The 21,868-nt window shown below is 39.0% G+C and overlaps 1 pseudogene; it reads left to right on the top strand.

Moving 5' to 3' along the window:
• Positions 1-20,165: 20,165 nt before the first annotated feature.
• On the top strand, positions 20,166-21,618 carry LOC150064207 (nucleotidyltransferase MB21D2 pseudogene; annotated as a pseudogene).
• Positions 21,619-21,868: the final 250 nt, after the last annotated feature.

The raw sequence follows: 21,868 nt of genomic DNA on the forward strand, positions 1-21,868 counted from the left end.
GTCATGTTTAACATGACATCTCTATATACAATCACTAGCACATAGATTTGGAGGGGCTAAGGGAAGGAAATGGGGGCAAAAACATGAGAAGGGGTATCAATTTGTGAGATGTAATGTACCTACTACTTGATGACTGTAACTGTAACCCCTCTATACATTATCCAGACAATAAAATAAAACAAAAATTGTATTAGAAATTTTATAATTTTTGTTCATTTCAAGTTGATCTTACTCTTAATAATTGTGACTACTTTAGAAGGTGATGTACATTATAATGTATTAGAAATATAGTAAAAGTGGAGCTTTTTTTGCTCAAGACTAGCACTCTACACTGAGTCACAGCTCCTTGTCTGGCTTGTGATGATTAATTGGAGCTAAGATTCTCACTGACTTTCCTGCTCAGGTTGCCTTTGAACCATGATCCACAAATCTCAGCCTCTTGAGTAGCTAGGATTACAAGCATATACCACAGGCACTCAGGGGATTTTTTTTTCTCTTTCAAAAGTATGTGTGTGTGGGGCCGGCAGTTTGGCCTAGTGGTAGAGTGCTTTCCTCATATGCATGAAGACCCGGGTTCAATTCCTTGGTACCATATATAGAAGAAAAAAAAAGCCAGATGTGGTGCTGAGGCTCAAGTGGTAGAGCTCTAGCCTTGAGAAAGTCCAAGGACAGTGCTCAGGCACTGAGCGCAGCTCAGGACTGGCAAAAAAAAAAAAAAAAAAAAAGTATGTATGTATGTGTTGTGGGGGGAGGGGAAATGATAATATATATTGCTACATAGATATTTAGGGCAGATGAAGCAGTAAAGGTGTTCACTGGCTTTCATGTTTCCCTGAGAGGGGAAATATGGACAAAATAGAAGAAAACTTAATGTGTCACTATAATGAGAATTCACGCTGAAGAACTTGTGAGTAAATTGATTATAGCAAAGACACAAAAAGAAAAATGGCCTGACAAATACCAGGGAATTGAGACTAAGATTTTGTTGTTGTTTTAATTCTTTATTGTCCAATTATTCTGAAAGATTTATGCTGGGTTATATTTTATAAGACATTTGCTAGATTGTTGGAAACAAACCCAATATCCTAGGATAATTAAAAGAGATGAAATGTAATGACAGATATTTCCGATAGATACCAACTTCTATTGGTCTTAAGTTGAAAGTCTGAAATGGTGAACTAATCTAGAGAAAGTAAAAAGCCTATGTAATTGTTTAGAAATTACAGCTAAGAAAAAGAAATGGCAATGGGGGAAAGACTATGTGGCTTTGATAATGCTAAGAACTGAATTCCTTTAATTTTTTGCTCATAGATGATACTAATACCATATAGAAATGTTATAGAAGATGGAATGAATTTAATTCCAAATTTCTTATTTTTACTTAGACTCTTGAGAAAAAGCTCATATTTTATTAAATTAACTGTCCCTTGTAGGCCTCAGGATTTAGCTAGCACCTACATCTATCTTGGTATGAATTAAAAACACATTTTATTTGAGATATACTGCCTGGTTGATTATTATTATTTTCTTTTTTACCTTCAAAGGGACTCATCACATATCAGTTCTTTGCTCATACATGTTCTAAATCTCACTACAAAGTTGGGCAGAGTCTTGATTTGAGCTTCTTAAGTATCTGCATTGGGCCATAGGCTACTATGATATTTACTGTTGTCTTTCCTTAATTCTCCTTTCTTTTGGGATGGGGATCATGGGGCTTGAACTCTGGGCCTGGGCACTGACCCCAAGCTCTTCAGCTCAAGGCTACTGCCCTACCCTCGAGCCAACTTTCTAGAGGTTAATTGGAGATAAGAGTCTCAGGTTCTTTTGTGCCCAAGGTGGCTTTGAACCTTGATCCTTAGATCTCAGCCTCCTGAGTAGCTAGGATTACAGGCATGAGCCACCACACCTGGCTTCATTCTCCTTTCTTTGGGTAACAGAATGAAGACATTTTTGGGGGGGCCAGCCCTGTGTGTAGCCCACAGCTGGCGCCTTGAGGACATTCTGTCTCTTGGCTGTGTGCAGCATTTGGTTGAATGTGGACATGTAACCAAGATGATCTGATTAGCACCTATTCAGAGACTTTTCTAGGAGCAACAGAAGAAAGTTTTTCCCTTCCAATAAACTACTCAGAAAAAATTGGAAGTAGTGCTGTGGCTCAAGTGGTAGAATGCTAGTCTTGAGCAGGGGAAGCTCTGGACAATGCTGAGGGTCTGAGTTCAAGCCCTAGGACAGGCAAATAAAATAAATAAATAAACAAATGGAAATTTAGTTACTCACATAAGATGGGATATACTGACTGAGTGATGAAGCTGGTTGTACCAGCTTGCCTTTAGACCGTTCAGCACTGTGTTGCACATGAGGTCTGCAGGGGGCAGGCCCTGCCCTGAACTTAACTCATGGGGCAGGAGATTAGCAGGAGGCAAGCAAGTGTACATACTCTTCCCTTAGATTATGACAAACACTTGTCTTTTTAATGTAGGATAGGCAATCACATGTGAGTGTATAAGGCTCTTTCCTGAAGGATTAAAACAAAATTAAGTGTATTTTATGTTTTTCCACTTTAAAAGGGGACTGCAGCTCCTTAAAAATAAAGAAGAAGTCGGGCATGGTGGTTCACACCTGTAATCCTAGTTACTCAGGAGGCTGAGATCTGAGGATCAAAGTTCAGAGCCAGCCCAGGCACTGAGGTTCTTATCTCCATTAACCATTAGAAAACAGGAAGTGGGGCTGTGGGCTTTAGCAGTAGGGCTCTGGGTAGCCTTGAGCTGAAGCGCTCACAGACAGCACCCAGGTCCAGAGTTCAAGCCCCATGACCTACAAAAAAAGAAAATAGAGAAGAATCAATAATCGCAGTGTAAGATATAAGAAACAATCAAAGCAATCAAGTTCTTGGGACCTTATTATTTTACATGGCCTTCAAAGCAAAAATTGATTATTTCCTTTTCAGTACACATTTGATGCAAAGGGTATATGCTCTGTATATATGTGTTATCAAAAATAGTAGCAGAAGGAATGCCTGAGAAACTGCCACCTGTCCCAGTCCCCCACATCTGTCACAGAGCCCTTGGTGCTTGTCTCCCTGATCCTATTTCTTCCTCCCTCCCCACCCAAAATTACCAATTTTATGAGTGTGTGTGTGTACTGGAGATTCTACTCCAAGCTGGTCCTCTACCACTTGAGCCAGTATTTTGCTACTTAACTGGATTTGTCTGTCCAGGTTAGCTTTGAAGCATGATCCTTAGGTCTCAACCTCTGGAGTATCTCAGATTATAGGTGTAAACTACTGGTTCCTTACCTCAATTTTATGGGCTCTAAAATCAATTCAACTACTTGAGTACCTCTTCTGAGCTACCCATGATTTGGCTTCTGGGAGTTTCACAATTTCCAAGACAGTGTCTAAACTTAGCAAGCATTTGTTAAAAGAATGAAGGAATGATGGCAAGAAAACAATGCATTCTCAGCCACTACTGAAATTAGCAAAGATGCGCATTCCTAAAGGCTCTTAAAAACACTCACTGACATTAAGAATATTGCTGCCAAATGTAATAGAAGAGACTCTTGTTAATAACTTAATAATATGAGGAGGGGACTTTCAAACTAATGAAAGAGTGGGACTGTCACAGTTTGTAGGCAGGAAAATGGATATTATTTAGGATTATGATCTGGGGTAGCATCCCAGAATCATTAATTTTTTTTGCCAGTCCTAGGCTTGAGCTCAGAGTCTGAGCACTGTCCTTGGACTTTCTCAAGGCTAGAACTCTACTACTTGAGCCTCCGCACCATTTCTGGCTTTTTTCTATGTATGTGGTACCAAGGAATCGAACCCAGGTCTTTGTGCATGCTAGGCAAGCACTCTAACACTAGGCCAACTCCCGGCCCCCATTAAATTTTTTTTTTTTTTTTTTGCCAGTCGTGGGCTTGAGCTCAGGGCCTGAGCACTGTCCTTGGACTTTCTCAAGGCACTACCACTTGAGCCTCAGCATCATTTCTGGTTTTTTCTCTATATATGTGGTACCGAGGAATCGAACCCGGGTCTTAATGCATGCTAGGCAAGCACTATACCACTAGGCCAAACTCCCGGCCCCCATTAAATTTTTTAAAAAGGCACTTGATGCTTTAGGTATTGGACAAAACTTCTCCTGTGACATACTTTGAAAATAGTACATGTATTTAAGTGCTTCAAATACTTCAATACTATATTACATTTCCGAAATAAAAATAGCTAGATGTAAAAAAAAATAGCTAGATGTACTGTAAACATACTCAATATATCAAATACAATATACTTAAAGGAATTAAAAATTTAGAAACTGCAGAAACAGTCATGAATTTCAAGCCACTGACAAGTATGGCTAATTTCTTTGTAGCTGTGGCTCACTCTGAGGCAGACAAGCTCATCAGAGAATGCACTTTCACTCTGCTGGTATCCAGAACTGGAATGCCTGTGTTTATTTCAAGGTCTTGTTTCAAATGTAAAGTCATCAACCAGCAGCACTATAATTAAGTCGTCAAGAAGTAAGAAAATTCTTGTTAAAAATGGTGCTAGCACAGTTTGTTCTAGCATGTTAGGAAGAGACACAAGTTAGTTGTTTAAGACTAAAAGCAAAAATTTAAGACAATCTCGATGCAGATCAGGTTCTTAAGGTTGTTACATAATTACCAGGCATTTTCCCATAGCTTAAGTTGAGTAGGACATATACATTTCACAGATAAAATATTAGGTAAAAACTATTAGGTGCTATTGTCTTACGTCTATAACTAACTATTCAGTAGGTTGAGATCTGAGAATTATATTTTGAAGCCAGCCCAGGCAGAAAAGTTCCTGAGATTCTTAACTCCAGTTACCTACCAAAAAGCTGGAAAGGAAGCTGAAGCTCAAGTGGTAGAGTTCTAGCTTTGAGCAAAAATGTCCAGCTCCTCAGTTTAAGCCCCAGGACCAGTGCACATGCACAAATAATCAGAGGAGTAAATAAAAATTAACAGGAGGCAACCACAATGGCATTTAACATTTGTTGACCACTTCCTGTGTGTCTAATATTATTCTGGGGGAGGCATTTGAGTTTAAACTAGGACTTTACATTGATTAGCAAGTGCTCTACTGCTTGATTCACACTTTCAGGCCCACCTCTCCACATTTTTTTTGGCTTTAGTTATTTTAAATAGGCTTTTTATCCAGAGCTGTTCTCAGTCTTCAGTTCTCCTATCTATGGTTCCCCCTGAGGCAGGATAGACTGGGGAAAATAAGGTGAATGATAGCCAGGAATTTAGAAGCAGTCTATTTAGAAACATAGAATTAAGTGCTCATCTCTCTTCCTTTCTCTCTGTCTCTCTGTCTCTGTTTCTCTCTCTCTGTCTCTCTCTCTCTGTCTCTCTCTCTCTGTGTCTGTGTCTCTGTCTCTGTCTCTCTCTCTCTCTCTCAATATATTCACACAAAGTAAACTTCTGTCTTCTCTTCTGGTCTGCTTGATGTATTTTTCTTTAACAATCTTCAGACAAAGTTGATTTAACGACTATAAGGAAGAGGCCACCAAGTGAGCAAGTGGCTGGATTAGTTTGACACAGTGGGTAATGAAAGAGCTATGAAGTCTAATTCTTGTCAGAGACAACTGCACATTGCTCTACTTCACCCATTAAAATGGTAGGTGGAATATGGTGCTATCTACTAAAAAAGGAATTTGCTAGGAATAGGCTGTATTTCATTGGGATCTTTGAGAACTTTAGTTACATATTTAGGTGTCCTTTAATTGCCAGGGACCAAAACCTCACTCCATCCAAATTCCATAGCCACAATAAAAAATTCAGGCCCATTCTCAAACTCTTTAATGATGCCAGGACTACCTTTTCCCCAAAACCACATAAGGACTCATCAAAGAAAGAAAATAAGAGACCCATCTCTGATGAACATCAATGTAAAACTTCTGAGTAGAATTCTGGCCAGCCAACATAAAGAGGATACAACTAAGAAAAGAAGTGCAACTTCTCTCTCTTTGAAGATAACATGATCCTCTCTTTAAAGAATCCCATAGATTCCTCTTCCAAGTATTTGAACTGATCTAAAATGTTGGCATAGCAGGGTGTAATAACCCATGAAAGTTAGGACCTTTTTTGTATGCCAACAATAAGAACTGTGAGACTTAAATCAGGAAAGCAACTCAATTTGTAATACCCTCAAAAATAAAAAAATAGCTAGGAATTAACCAAAGATGTGAGGGACCTTCATAATGAAAACTCCCTGAAAATTGAAATTAAAGCAGATTTAAGGACATAGAAAAACCTTCTAAGCTCCTGGATTGGAAGGATTAACATTGTAAAAATGGTAATACTGCCCAAAGCTACCTACAAATTCAATGCAATACCCATCAATGTTCTAACAACATTCTTTAATGATACAGAAAGCAATCCAAAAGTTCAGAGAAGACCTTGAATAGCAACATCAATTGATAGTGGGAAGAATAGCACTGGAGAAATATCAATACCAAACTTCAAACTCTATTAAAAAGCTTTGGTAATTAAAAAAAAGCTTGGTATTAGCACAAGAATAGGCCTGAGGACCCATAGAAGACTCCGTTTCTCAAAAGACTATATATAGAGTTTCCCTGTGACCTAGCAATTCCACTCCTGAGTAGATATATCCAAATAAATATCTAAACCAGGCCACTCTAAAGCCACCAGCACAACCAGATTCATTGTAGTGTTGTTTACAATAGCCAAGATTTGGGATCAACCCAGATGTCCCTCATTGGACAAGTGGATGAAGAAGGTGTGGTATAGATACACATTGGAATTCTATGCTTTCATCAAAAAGAATGGCATTGCCCCATTTGTAAGAAAATGGAAAGACTTAGGAAAAATTGTATTAAAGTAAGCCAGACCCAAACAAACAGAGGTTGGTTGATTTCTCTCATCTGTAATAAATCTACAAGAGGTTATTTTTTTTTTTGACAGTCCTAAAGGGCCTGGGCACAGTACTACTTCCAGCTACTTCTGTGTATGTAGAAGCAAGGAATTGAACCCAGGGCTTCATGAGTGCTAGGCAAGCATTATACCATTAGTCCACACTCTCAGGCCAAGAGTTTATTGTTTTATTGTACTGTTTGTGGTTTTTTTCTATATTCTGTCTCTCTGTCTCTGTCTCTGTCTCTGTCTCTGTCTCTGTCTCTCTCTCTCTCTGTCTGTCTTGTCACTGTTTTTTATTTCTGTACCCTTTATCTTGTGTATCTTGTGTATAAGTTTATCTGATTGGGGAAGGGAAGGAGAAGCACAGAAACAGTGGAACAAAGGGCAAACTAATTCAGCAGTGATACTCACTAGACACTGTGCTGGAAATACAACTTGAGGAAGAGAGGAGTTGGGAGAGAAAAAGCTGGGAGAAAATAACATTTGTTAAAAAACAAATGTACTCATTACCTGACTTAACCTTAATTACCTGAAATGTAACCCTTCTATAAATCACCTTTAATGTGTATATATATATATCTTTAATGTGTATATATATCTGTATATATATGTATATATATACATATATATATATATATATATATATATAGTGGGTCATGGGGCTTGAACTCAGTCTGGGCACTGTCCCTGAGCTCTTCAGCTCAAGGCTACCACCCTACCCTTGAGCCAAGCTCCACTTCTTGTTTTCTAGAGGCTAACAGGACATGAGTCTCAGGTCCTTTTGTTCACAGGCTGGCTTTGATCCTTGATCCTCAGATCTGTCTCCTGAGTAGCTAGGATTAAAGGCAAGAGCCACCTCACTTGGCTTATAATAAAAAAAATTAAAAATACTTCTGTATGGAACTCAAATGCCATGTTTAACAAATATTTACCAAGTTCCATTATGTCTCAGACATGGTTTGAGACATGGATGGTATAGATTGTTTGCCAATATGCCAGGGGTTACTCTGGGCCCTTCTGTGCTTAATCTAATATCTTCACCATCAGGGCCTCATGTCTCCCTTTACTGGGGCTCCTTTATGTTTCATTTGTTAGATAAGCTTTGCTTTTCCCTGTACAGTGGCTTTTATAACATGATCTGCATGCTGCCTGGCAAGGTGGCTCGAGTAGCCTCAGTCTCACGTTACTGCAGGTTGTGTTGGACAGAAATGACAATATTTCCCATCAACCCCTGAGAAATTCCTGATTGGCACTGTTACTGAGGCAGCTAACATCTGGAGTCATTCCCTAAATAATCACAAACAGAGAGGTTGTTTGTAGCTTGTTTTTCTATCTGGATCACATGTTCCCTTTTCCAGCACCCAGGACATATGGACTGAGTATACAGGAGTTTCCTCATGAAACACTATCATCCAAGGGTAAGTGGATGTGTAAGAAGTAAAATGCTGTGAAAATAACTCCTATCAGGTTGCTTAACCTATTTATGTACTCACTCATTTATGTATGATAATATAATACTTATGAGTTGTGAGGAATAAATGAGTAGAAGAAGTCAAGTAAGCACATAATCTGAAAGGAAGGCAAATTGAGTTCTTTGTTATTGTATTTCATGCAATGTGTACCAATTTCATATGTACAATTTATGTCAGAGAAGAATCATTTATCCTGCTTCAGTCCTATACTCAAATCCGTTGTCAATTTGGGACAGAGTGTATATGGTAATAATCTGGTTTTATAACTCTGATACATTAGGCAGCAAAGCAGGTAGGTCTGAGTTTGACGTTGGGGCCTTGTACTTGCTAGGCAGGTCTTCTGCTGTACTACACATTCAATCTTCATTATTTATGAATTAATAAAACTCTATTGTATATTTACATTTTCTTCATTCATTTATCAATAGGCACCCATGTTGATTCTATAACTTGACTATTATGAACAGTGTTATAACAAATGGTGCTGCAAGTAGCACTATTGTATGCTAAGATTCCTTTGACACATACCTAGGAGTATGGATGGATCATATGATGGATCTACTGTTAGAATTTTGAAGAACCTTCATACTGATTTCCCTAAGGACTGGAGTAATTTGAGTGGATATTTCTGAAAATCAGAACTGGTATTCAAAAATCAATAACTGTAGGAAAAAATGGAAAAATGCCAAACATTAAACTCTACAGTGCTTTTCCTGGCATCTTTGTTTCCACTGAGTATATTGGTTCTAGAAATAATATACTTCTTAATAAATGGCTGTAGCTGAAATTACTATAAAGTTTATGCAAAGCAAAGCAATATCCCTAGGAGAAGAAATGCATCTTTTTCTTTCTGCTGTATTTTTCCATTCCAGTTGTCTCGAAAGGAAATGTATCTTTATAGGAACGAACTGCTCTACTGGGTTTGCTATTCCAGATGACTTTTAATGTTGTTTTTCAGAAAGATGAAAACTCTCCAAAAATGTTTTTCTCTGTAGATTCTCACAGATAGCAAAAAGACTTCCATTATTTAGCCCTGACTAATAGATTAAGATAATAGGTAGCACCGGCTGAGTGTCTGGCATGCAAATATTACTGGTGACTACGCTTTAGGATCAGTGTCTCCATCCTAAGGGTTCAAGGAAATATGGGTATAAAAATTTTAAAGTGCTTGGGCAATTTCTTGTGGCGTGTGTGTGTGTGTGTGTGCGTGTGGTGGAGGGTGAGGGGGTAGTTCTGGGGCTTGAATTCAGAGCCTGGGCAATGTTCTTGAGTTACTTTGTGCAAGAGTAGCACTCTACCATTTGAGTCATAGCTCCATTTCCAGCTTTTTGGTGGCGAATTGGACATAAAAATCTCTCAGATTTTGCTGCCCCAGCTGGTGTCAAACTGCAATCCGCAGATCTCTGAGTAGCAAGGATTACCGATGTGAGCCACTGTGCCAGACATTATTTAATTGATTTGAATCTGACATAATCTGATTCATTTAATAATTGCCTCAAAATACCATTTGTCATGTCTTCATATGATATCCAGTTGTCATGTCCTCATGTGATATCACTCATTATGCCTAAAGTTCTAATGATAAAAGGCAATCCTATTCGTTCATTTTGATAGTTTTTTTTTTTTGGTCTGTTGTGGGACTTAAACTCTGGGACTGGGCACTGTCCCTGAGTTCTTCAGCTCAAGGCTATCGCCCTACCCCTTAAGCCACAGCGCCACTTCCTTCTTTTATTTTGAATTATGGAGATGTAGGTCAATGATTGAGTGCTTGCCTAGCATGTACAAGGCCCCAGCCCTGTTTTTGATCTCTAGCAATTAAAAAAAGTTCAAACAAACATTTGTTACATTAAGTTTAGTATGCATTTTATCCTCAAGGAGTAAAAGGAGTTTCTGAATAAACAAAGTATTTTAATGTACTTTCTATGGATTAAAATTTTAATTGTGGTAAGGAGATAACATAAATGTGATCATTTTAATCATTCAACAGTGTACAATTCCGTAGTCCTTTCCTATCTTTGCACTTTGAAGGCTGAGGCAGGAAGATCTCAAGTTCAGAGGCAACTGAGCTGCATAGCAATATCATATCTTAAAATAAATAGACATGTTTACCTTCAGATGTTTTTTAATTTAATGTTGCAAAACAAATAGAACTGTCTAGTTCTGGGGTATTTTTATCTACCCCCCCAAAAAAACTTTTGCACCTCTTAAGTAATTACTCCTTATAGTCCCATCCCTGACTTTAGCAACTACTAACCTGCTTTATGTTTCCATGGATTTGCTTCTTGAGATTATTTGATGTGAAGTCATATAACATGCATCCTTTGGTGTCTGGCTACTTTGACTTGTCACCATATTTTTGAAGTTCATCCATACTACCACATGTGTCATTACTTTATTCAGTTGCATGAATGGACAACATCTTGTTTATTCATTCATCAGTGGAAGCACATTTGGGTTGTTTAGCTTTTGATGACTGCAAATAATGTTGATGTCTACCTGTGCATGTAAGCTTTTGCTTAAATACAGATCGTCATGCTTTTGAGCATATAGGAATAGACTTGCTAGGTCATATGCTAATTCTGTGTGTAACTTACTGGGAAATTGCAAAGGTGTTTATCAAGTAACTACCATTTTATTTTCCCACCAGAAATGTGATGCAAGCTTCACCATATTCTCCCTAAAACTCTTTTCTCTTTTCTTGTCACTTCTAGGGTCTGAACTCAGAGCCTCACACATGCTAGGCAAAGTATTTCACCACTTTAGCCACACCTCTAATTACTTTTGTTTTTTAGGTTGATTTTTAGACTGTGATCCTCCCTTTTATCTCTTAGCTGGGGTTACAGCCTTATTTGTTGAGATGGCATCTGATTAGCTTCTTTCCTTTACCTGACCTTGAAACATGACTCTCCTGATCTCTACCCTCTGTGTAGAAATTCATTGTGCCTGTTTGCCTGTTTTTCTGTTTATTTGGTTGTTCTTTTGTCCTTGCAGTCTTTATAATTGAGTCTAGGACCTAATACATAGTAAGTGATCCATTGCTGAACCATATCCCAACTTCCTATAGAAGTTTTCATTGTCCCCAATAAAAGTTTTGCATCCATTAAGCAAAACACCCCACCTTTTCATTTACCCCTAATTCTGGCAACATCTATTTTACTTTTTGTCTGCACTAATTTGCCTAATTCTAGGTACCTCGTAGAAGTAGAATCATGTCTTATGATAGTTGTCTTTTGGTCCCTGACTTACTTCAGGGAACATAATGTTTTCAAGATTCTTTCAAACTGTATCATGCACAAAAATGGGTTCTCTTTTTCTGGCTGAATCACTCCATTGTATGTATATAGCACATTTTGTTTATATTCCCTTATTGGTGGATTTGGGTTGCTTCCACCTTTCATCTATTGTGAATAGTGAATATGACTCCACAAATATCTAAGTTTCTGCTTATACTTTTTTTGAATATTTATCTACAAGTGACTAAGAGTTATACAATAGTGTAATTTTTGAGGAGTTGTTGAATTATTTTCTTCAGTCTGCAAAGCTTGGGGGTTCCCATTTCTCCACATCTTGGCCATCATTGGTTATTTCCCACCTTTAAAAACTATAGACTCTGGGCTGAGGAATCAGCCTACGGGAAAATACTTGCCTACCAGGAGGATACAATAACCCCCACTGAAAAAAGCAAGCAAACAATTGAGTTCTTAGTAACTGAAAGACAGTCACTGTCTATTCCTTTTATATTACAAAGAAATTTATTATTTGTAATTTATTCTTTCACCACAAACTGAGACACTGTGATAAAATAGGGAGCAGTTTAGGTGATTTCACTTGGTTGAAGGTAGTATGTGTTGGAGGGTACATGAAGCAGAAGCATTGCACTGAGAGTATTTTGTGCAGGGGACTGAATGTTAAATAGAGATGTTGTTATCTGAGAATGTCAGAAATATAATCTCAGAATTTTCAGGGAAAGAAACCCTGTAATACTAGTTTGCAATATTTAATCACAAATGAATTATGATATAGCTATTATACAAAATTTTAAATTATTCAAAATGGTGGACATTACTGTGTTCAGTAGGGATGGCACACTGTCCCCAGATATTTCTGGTGAAATATCTGAAATAGCCTGTTTGCAACTGTCAAATAGCCAAACACGATGGCCTTTGATCTGATGGTTTTATTCTGGAAGAAAGTATTTTGGGGTTCAGAACATTAGACTGACATAAGCCTGAATTTGAATAGTCTTTTCACTTACCAACAATTTGACCACATGCCAGTGCTTCTCAAAGGATCAGTTTTATATCTTTAAAATGAGTATATCAATCTCATTAAATTGTTGGAAGAATAATTGATACTATTCATGTAAAACACATAGCAGAAACTTGGCATATAATTGGCCTAGAGTCCAAGAATCACAAGGCCTAAATCACCTAGGAGAGAAATGCAGGAGTTTTTGCTAGGTGAAGGTCTTGTGACATGTTGATATGAGAATAAAAACTGGAAATAACTAGTAGGCAAGAGGATCTGATTCAAGTTCATACTCTGATTATTAGATTTTTCATGGACGTTAACTTATCTGCCAGCTGAAGTAATAATGAGATTTTCAATCCACCAACCTTTGTTTCCCTGGGAAATTAAAATCCTTGTAAAACTGTGACTGTAGCTTATTCTCAGAGCAGATATATGATTGCTGGGAATGGATTCAGAAGCGTGTAGCACATAGCTGGGCTCCTGTCCAGCTCTGTTCTCCTTTCTGCAGAAAAGAAGTAAACAACATAAGAGAGACAGAACTCCAATCCTTTACTGCTTCCTGCTAAAGTGGAGGGGGGAGAAGGGGAAGCATATTTTTAGCTCTGGAAGGTGAGGATTTGTCTAATATTTCTATGTTGTATTTGCTAGAATATGTGGCACCCAATTAAAGCAAGAATTGCAGTACCTGGTGTTAGAGTGTGGTACCTTAAGTTTAGCCTAACAAGTCAGCTACTGGCTCTGCATGTTGGCTAATGTTACTGAGAGAATTGATATTACCAATCAATTCTCCATCCTCTTGAAATTCTTCCTGCTTAATAATAGCTGCAACCTACCATTTGTGAAGTGCTTTTGCTAGTTTTTATATTTAATTTTTGAAACAACCAAGTGAGATGGGTGAGGAAACCAAGGTTCAGATAAATTAATAGGTTTTCAAACAATTATGTGGCTGCTATCTGGGAAAGGATTAAATGTTATTCAAAAGGATGACTCTAGTTATTGTTCTAACAATGTAGTTAATTTTAGGGGTAAGTATCCAATTTTGAATAATGTAAAGAAAGAGGAAAAGGAAAAGGAAAACACCTATTCTAGGACACCTATTAGAAAATAAATTGCTTTGGACATTTGCTTTGTTAGTTGTTTGCTAGTAGGTTGAGAAGACAGGATTTCTGGAAAACTAAGGAAAGAATAGAATGGAGAGAGCTCTCTGGGGGGCTAAGTAAAAATGGCTACCTGGAAGTCAGGGCATGAGACTGTCCCCTAGAAATATAGAAGGTTGTTTATACACTGTGTTGGGTGATCCTCAGTTGCAGTAATATATATATATATATGTATATGTGTGTGTGTATGTGTGTGTATATATATATATATGTAGTGTCTTGTTATATTGGGAATTTTGTGTTGGTAACAGTTATGATTATAGCTGATGGGAGCAAGAAAAATGGCAATAGTTAACTCAGAGAGGTCAGGAGTGGGGATTGAAGGTAAATCCTGGTGCAGCGCAATATTTTTAGATGAAGGAAGAATGAGAATATGTATGGTTCTCCTTCTAAAATCCTCAGAAATATTGTGAATGGGTTGTTAAAATGTAGGATTTTCTATTTTGATACTGTAGGAACACTGTATGAAAGCCTGGGACTATCGTCTCTCTTTCACCATGTGAGAATTCTTACCTTTCTGTATACCACTCCTGCATCAGCTTCCTCTAGAGCATCGTACTCCTGTCAAAGAAATTTTTTTAAGTCAGGGAATGAGGAAAAATTTAGGAAATAAAGTCATAACTTAATAACCACAAAGTTTATAGGTTAAATGAAATTAGATCAATCAGCGAACAGTAGCTTCATTGTCTGTGAGCAGGATTACATTACAGCTGGGGTTTCCCCATTGTATTTCTGTCGGTTAAATATGAAATGATGCTATACAGCATGAAGTAGATGGACCAAGAGGGTGAGATGATTGGATAATGAGAATATGGAGTGTATGGATAATGAACACTTTCATGAGCATAAGGCTGATGACAAATATGGATTGTACACTCTGACTTTATATCATTCCTTGAATAAATGTCTCTAATATAGGAACATCTCTATGGCAATGCCATCCCAATTCTTTCTTCGATGTTGAATGTATTTTATTCTATATATGCTCCAAGAGACTGGAACAATGATGTCTTACTTATTTCACATTTTTGTGGAAATATTTTCAGAGTATAACTGGATAAAGAAAATAAAAGGGGCCGTGAGTTTGGTCTCATGGTATAGTGCTTGCCTTGCATGCACAAAGACTCAGGTTTGATTCCTCGGTACTACATACATTAAAAAAGCCAGAAGTGGTCCTGTGCCTTAAGTAGTAGAGCACGGGCCTCAAGAAAGCCCAAGAACAGAGCTCAGGCTCTGAATTCAAGCCCCAGGACTGGCTGAAAAAAAAAAAAGAAAAGAAAAGAAACAGGTAATTGAGAAGTCAAAATAGATGCATCTTCTATTATAGCTACAGACCTCTACTCTAAATAATAGTCCAGAAGAAAATTCCAATACATATTGGTTGAAGGAATAAGTGACTCTGTAAATGAGCCTATTTATTTTTAGTCATTCCAAATGCAGTTTGTATATATTTGTTAGACAATTGCTCTACCACTTGAGCCAAGCTACCGTTCTTTTTTATTTTTATTTTACTAATAGAGTCTAACACTATTTCTTGGGCTAGCCTCAGACCATGACTCTAATCATTTACCTTCTGAGTAAATAAGATTATAGATATGTATAGATATGTGCCACGATACCTAGCTTTTTTTTTTTTTTTGCCAGTCCTGGGCTTGAGCTCAGGGCATGAACCCTGTCCTTGGACTTTCTCATGGCTAGAGCTCTACCACTTGAGTCTCAGCACCACTTCCGGCTTTTTTCTATGTATGTGGTACCGAGGAACCGAACCCGGGTCTTCATGCATGCTAGGCAAGCACTTTAACCACTAGGCCAAACTCCTGGCCCCAGTACCCTATGTCTTTAGTGGCTCAGGTAGGAATAACTCCTCACATTCGCTGCCTTTTAGACCAGGGAGTGCTGCGACCTTGCCGGTCAGCCTGGCTTGTTTTTGAGAGAGTGTCTCATTAACTTATTTTTTGGCCTGAGCTACCACCAAAATTTATCCTCCCATCTTGCCTCCCAAGTAGCTGAGAATATAGAAGGCCATCACCACACCTCTGCCCAAATACTATTTATTTAAAGAAGGTACTAAAATGTACTTTTCCCATCCAACAGAAAACTAGAGGAAACATTTCAGAAGGAATCAGAGAAATTAGTAGACTGAGATTGTTTGTTATAGATGAATGTGTTAAATGATAACTGGGTGTGGTTGAGGCAAGAAAGGATAAACTTAATGTCTGATGACACAGGACTACACAATGCAGGAGCAAGAATGAAGAAAGGCATGGCTCTCTGAGATCACCACTAGCGTAATGGAGTGTTCTGCAAAGTGCAGACCTTCGATCAGCAGTGTGATTTCTCTTGGGAGTTGTGAGATACAAGTGAACACAGACACTAAAGTCTTGTTAGGTCTTTAATCTCTCACAGCTTTCTCCAACCTGATTGAATAACTCCTTCATAATGTCAAAATGATACACTGAGTTTGATTAAACCTGTAAATGGAGCTGTTTCACTGAAGTACCTGAGAATTATTTTAGTTTGATGGGGTATTTATAGCTGAAGTGGAGGCTATCAGAGAAGATCAAGTACAGTTTTTCTTTTTTCTTTGCAGATATTGACATCGAGGCACAGATAGGTTAAGCCTCTTGTCCATGGTCACATATGTTGTTGTTCAAAGAAGTAAGCTGAAGATTCAGGCCCGTGGATGTAATGTTTTTCTTTCTTTGCATTTATTTGGATTTCCAAAGTGTGGGATGAGCAATTTCATAGGTAACTCCCCTTTGGTTTAGAATTTGAAATGGAGAGATTGTGGACTGCCTTTATGAGTGAAGAAATCAGGTTACTTTTCTGAAACCTCACTGGGATAAGGAAGAGGACAAAGACTTTTTAAAACAGAGACAATATTTAAAATAGACTCATAGAACTAAGAAATTCCATAAAATAAAGATTAAGAACTCCCAAATCATGTCATTCCTGTAATCTTTATCTTGCTTATGCATCATGTATTATGAAGTTATGTGTATAATACTAGCTACTTGGGAGGCTGCAATCTGAGAGACTGCATTTCAGAGTAAGCTCAGGCCAGAAAACAGGAAAATTCATAAGACTCTTACCTTCAGTTATAGCTGCGCACAAAAAGTTGGAAATGGAGCTGTGGCTCACAAGATACAGTGCTGGCCTTGAGCACAAAAGTTGAGTGATAGTACCCAGGTTTTGAGTTTAACCCCCAGGATGGCACAAAGAAGAAAAACCCACCATAACCAGGAAAATGTACCCCATGTCTGTTCTATAGTTTTATGAAGACAAAGGAAAAGTCTTAAAATACGTACCAAAAAAAAAGCAAACTATAGAAGACTTAGAAATGTAATAAATCAGTTAGTTTGCTTTGTAGTATATCTATAAAATCAACCTAAATTTATTTGCTGAGATAATTTTTCTTTATCTGGTTCAAATCCTTAGAAACACATAGTAGCTAACATACATTAAATACTTACCGGATTCATTGAACATTTGTTATATATTTGTCTTAAGCATTGTAATAAGTGTTTTCATCTGTTATCTCATTTAATATTTCTTTTACATAGATACCACTATCATTTCTATTTTGGTAATGAGGAAACATAGCCCTATGGTCCAAAGGTTGTCCAAGTCCAGCTTATCCAAAGATTATAGAACTCATCAAAGCACAATATTTAAACTAAGTATATTGACTCTAGGATCAGAATATCAACTCTGTCCTAGCAACTCTGTGCTAAATGATCTCTTAGAGTAGGAAAAAAATGATTCCCTACTCTACTGGTGATTAAAGTTTAATAGAACTCTTTGTAATCTGGAAAGATTGCTGAATTAGACAAAAAGGGTTAAAATTAATCTGTATCTTTCTCAAGGGCATTTTTTCATATTGAGTATGTAGTGGCGATGTCTATTTCAAATTTTATGGGAAACAGAAGGTGAGAGCTCACCTATCAGAGGAAGAATATAATCACTCAAAGGATAGGAAAAATATCAGTAGTCTGCAGTTTACAAAGATCAGGCAACTCAGATATAATAGTCAACATTTAAGCTGGTGTGTAAGAAGTTACTTAGGATTAAAATGAGGGAAGTGATGGGACTGTGGTGTAATGAATGAGGGCTGCTGGGTAGGAATTATATTGTCAGGCTCCCTTATGTGGGGGCCAGGTGACCTGTTACTGAACTGTGCCTGATAAGGTTCCAGAAGGTCTTGATTTCACTCCATAGAAGTTCTCATTTTTCCTAATCCTCCCCTATCCAGCTTCCAGACACAGGTGCTTTACGTTCTTGGTTGCCCCTCTGATGTACAAGGGATCATTTGGGAGAGGCTGAACTCTCTGACAGATTTCATTCTCTCCTCTGGCCTCCCAGGAACTAAAATGGCCTCTTAAAAGGAAAATGATATTAATTTATTAAAGGTAGGAAACAAACCTAAGGGGATTTAGTGATCCTATAGACAAATATATTAGAAACTTTGAATCATTTCCCTCTCTCACTTAATTTGACTAAAATGCCATTAGGATGGAATAAATGCCAAGACTGCAGTGATTTATATTTGTCTGACTTCTGTAGATCTCTTTCATTGCATTAAAATACTTTGCTGAGGCATTGAGAACCTTAGCTCTTAAGAGCTAGAAATGCTTATTTTTCCATTAGTTGTTTTAGATTACTCAGATAAATGTAGCACTTAATTCTATTTGCTGGGCAATTGTAATTTGCCCCTAATGTGCTGTGGTATGTCCTGGAGAGCAAAGGGAGAATAATTATCCTCAAAGTGTGAAGCAGGCAATAATCGTTATTAAGGGAATTTAGCATTGAGAAGGACATAGATAACCATGCCCTATAGACAATAGATTCACATTTGTTGATTTAGATTGATACAAAAGATTGTTCCAAAAGAAAAACAAAAAACACAGTATAAAGAATTAGGCTAACAACAATGCCTTTAGTTTCCTGATGTGCAATTAATATCTCCTACAAATACCAGCCTTTAAAACTTACATCACTCCTCAGTTTCAGAAAGAATAGAACATGAAGCCTTTCATTTCACTAAATTAATTTCTGATGTTCATCTACCTAGATGGAAATATTCTGTACAATTGGTTTTATGTTATATGTGGGGGAGCACAGAAGTGGTCGTACAAAGGATGAACAAATGCAGTAATGATACTTACTAGACACCATCTTGAAAATGAAATACGCAAATACAGAGGGCAGGTTGAGGGGAAAACTGGAGAAAATGACAAGAGGTGATACAGTTCAAAAAGAAATGCACTCATTACTTGCCTTACATGACTAACCCCTGTGAACCAATCATCTTTACAGTTTATACACACACACACACACACACACACACACACACACACACACACACACAAAGAGATCTGAATAAACTGTTGACCAAAGGAAAACAAAATAGCTATTATCTTCGGTTATCATGTTGTCTTTATATGGTCATTTATATGGTCATTTTTGAAGAGTTTAAATAAATAACGGGTAGGGCCGTAGCCTTGAGCTGAATAGCTCAGGGACAGTGCCCAGTCCCAGAGTTCAACAAAAAACAACAATAACAAAAATGCTACTGTGTGCCCCCTTAGACAGGAAAACATCCATTTAAATTATAAAACATGGACATGATTGCTTTGATGATATTGTAGGCATAAAGAAGTGAGGAATAAAAGCCCAATAAGCTGTTGGGATTGTTTCTCATGGGGAAACTGCCATGCACTTATAAAATTGAATTAGGGAACTTGAATTTCATAGAGTAAAAGTGTATGCAATTTATATATGCATGGGTGAGAAATATAGTTTGTAAGTTTTTGTGAAATGCATTTAAAAGTCCTGGAAGACCCATGATAGAGGGAAAAAATTCAGAGGAAGTGAAAATTATTTGAAAATTTTTACCACTGAGAAATGCTGTGGTTTAAAAAAGTATGATTTTTCCTCCTAACTACACACATTTGTTTCATTAATTATTTTCAATAGCTATCTAATTTTGAATAGTGGTATTTGGCATGCTATAAGAAGGCCAGGATGCAGCAAGAAGAACATCTGGGAGGGAGATTTTGTGCTTGTTTTTCCTACAGGTCATCTGTTTTTGTGACCTTACTGTATTGGCTTCAAAGATTGGGAAAGGCTAACACTTTAATATAAAATAATGCCATATCTCATATTGTTTATTCAATATTCAAGTACTTATTTCTTAAGCTTGTAAACTGATCAATGGGTATTATTTACCCACTTTCTGATCAAACTCTTACAGCTAGAAAAACCAACTTTCTCAACTGTTTGAAAGACAAGCTAACTTTTCTTTATTAGCAGTCAAGAATTAGCCCCCCAAGGCGGGGGTGGGTGCCGCCTCCGCCCTGCCAAGGAGCTGCTGCTGGGTGCGTTTTGCATGAAGATGGTGGCTCCCACCGCCAGCAAGGCAGCCTCCCTGCGCTGCAACAACAAGCCTGCCTTCCTGGAGCTGGATTTCAGGTCGGGAGCTCGGGTAGAGGAATTGAACAAACTCATCCAAGAATTCATCAAGCATGATCAGTGGGAATACGACGACCAGAGAGCCCTGGAGATCCACACTGCCAAGGATTTTATCTTTTCCTTGCTGGGAATGGTGCAGAAGCTAGACCAAAAGCTCCCGGTGGCCAAAGAGTACCTGCTGCTGTCGGGAGGCATGCGGGAAGGCGTGGTGGACCTGGATCTGGATGAGTTGGATGTGTACGCCTGGGGCATCGACTACGACATGGACTTCACCTTGCTGGTGCCGGCCCTCAAACTCCATGACCGCAACCAGCCCGTGACGCTGGACATGCGCCACTCTGCCTTGTGCCACTCGTGGCTGAGCCAGCGCCATCAGCAAATGGAAAGACTGCTGCACCATCGTGGACCACATCAACGGGGCCACCAACTACTTCTCCCCCACCAAAGTGGCCGACTGGTTCTACGACTCATCAGCATCGTCCTGGCCGAGATCCAGAAGAAACCCCAGCGGGGGATGCCCAAGGTGGAGAAGGTAGAAAAGAACGCACCATCCTCTCCATCATTGTGGGCGTGGGCAGCAGCCGCATGCTGTACGATGTGGTCCCCGTGGTGTCTTTCAAAGGCTGGCCCGCCGTGGCGCAGAGCTGGCTCATGGAGAGCCACTTCTGGGATGGGAAGACCACGGAGGAGGAGGTCATCAGCGGGTTTTACTTGGTGCCAGCTTGCTCGTACAAGGGCAAGAAGGACAACGAGTGGCGGCTGTCCTTCGCCAGGAGCGAGGTGCAGTTGAAGAAGTGCATCTCCAGCAGCCTCATGCAGGCTTACCAGGCCTGCAAGGCCATCATCATCAAACTCCTGTCCAGGCCCAAGGCCATCAGTCCCTATCATCTGCGGAGCATGATGCTCTGGGCCTGCGATCGACTCCCGGCCAGCTACCTGGCCCAGGAGGACTACGTGGCTCACTTTCTGCTGGGCCTCATCGATGACCTGCAGCACTGTCTGGTCAACAAGATGTGTCCCAATTATTTCATCCCCCAGTGCAACATGCTGGAGACCTGTCGGAGGAGACGGTCATGCTCCACGCTCACAAGCTGTCCTCTGTGCGCTCTGACCCGGCCGATCACTTGCGCACGGCCATCGAGCACGTCAAGGCAGCCAACTGACTGACGCTGAAGCTGCAGCGGAGGAGCAGCTCCACCGGCCTCCCCTCTCCGCAGTCCGACGGGGGGGACCCCAACCAGCCCAATGACCACCTGGCCAAAAAACTCCAGCAGCTGGTGACTGAGAACCCTGGAAAGTCCATCTCTGTCTTCATCAACCCTGACGATGTCACCAGGCCCCATTTCAGAATCGATGATAAATTTTTCTGAGTGTGATTGTGTGTATGTGTGTGGGGGGGGTGTGGCGTGGGTCGTTCACTGGGGTCGTTTGTGTCTCGTCCTCCTGATTCAAAAACTCTCGTCTCCTGTAGTGTGCTCTGTGGTCCTTGTCCTTCTTTTTCATTTTTATTTATTTTTATTTTTTACATATCCAGCTTAGAATGGATCTGTGAAGGAGAAGCGTTCAAGTTCCGTGCTTCTGCAGGATGTGTGGGCTCTGAAACACCCTGTTACGTAGTTC

Source organism: Megascapheus bottae, chromosome 4 (genome assembly GCF_031878675.1).
Source record: "Megascapheus bottae isolate mThoBot1 chromosome 4, mThoBot2.hap1, whole genome shotgun sequence".
In the NCBI taxonomy this organism is placed as follows: Eukaryota; Metazoa; Chordata; class Mammalia; order Rodentia; family Geomyidae; genus Megascapheus; species Megascapheus bottae.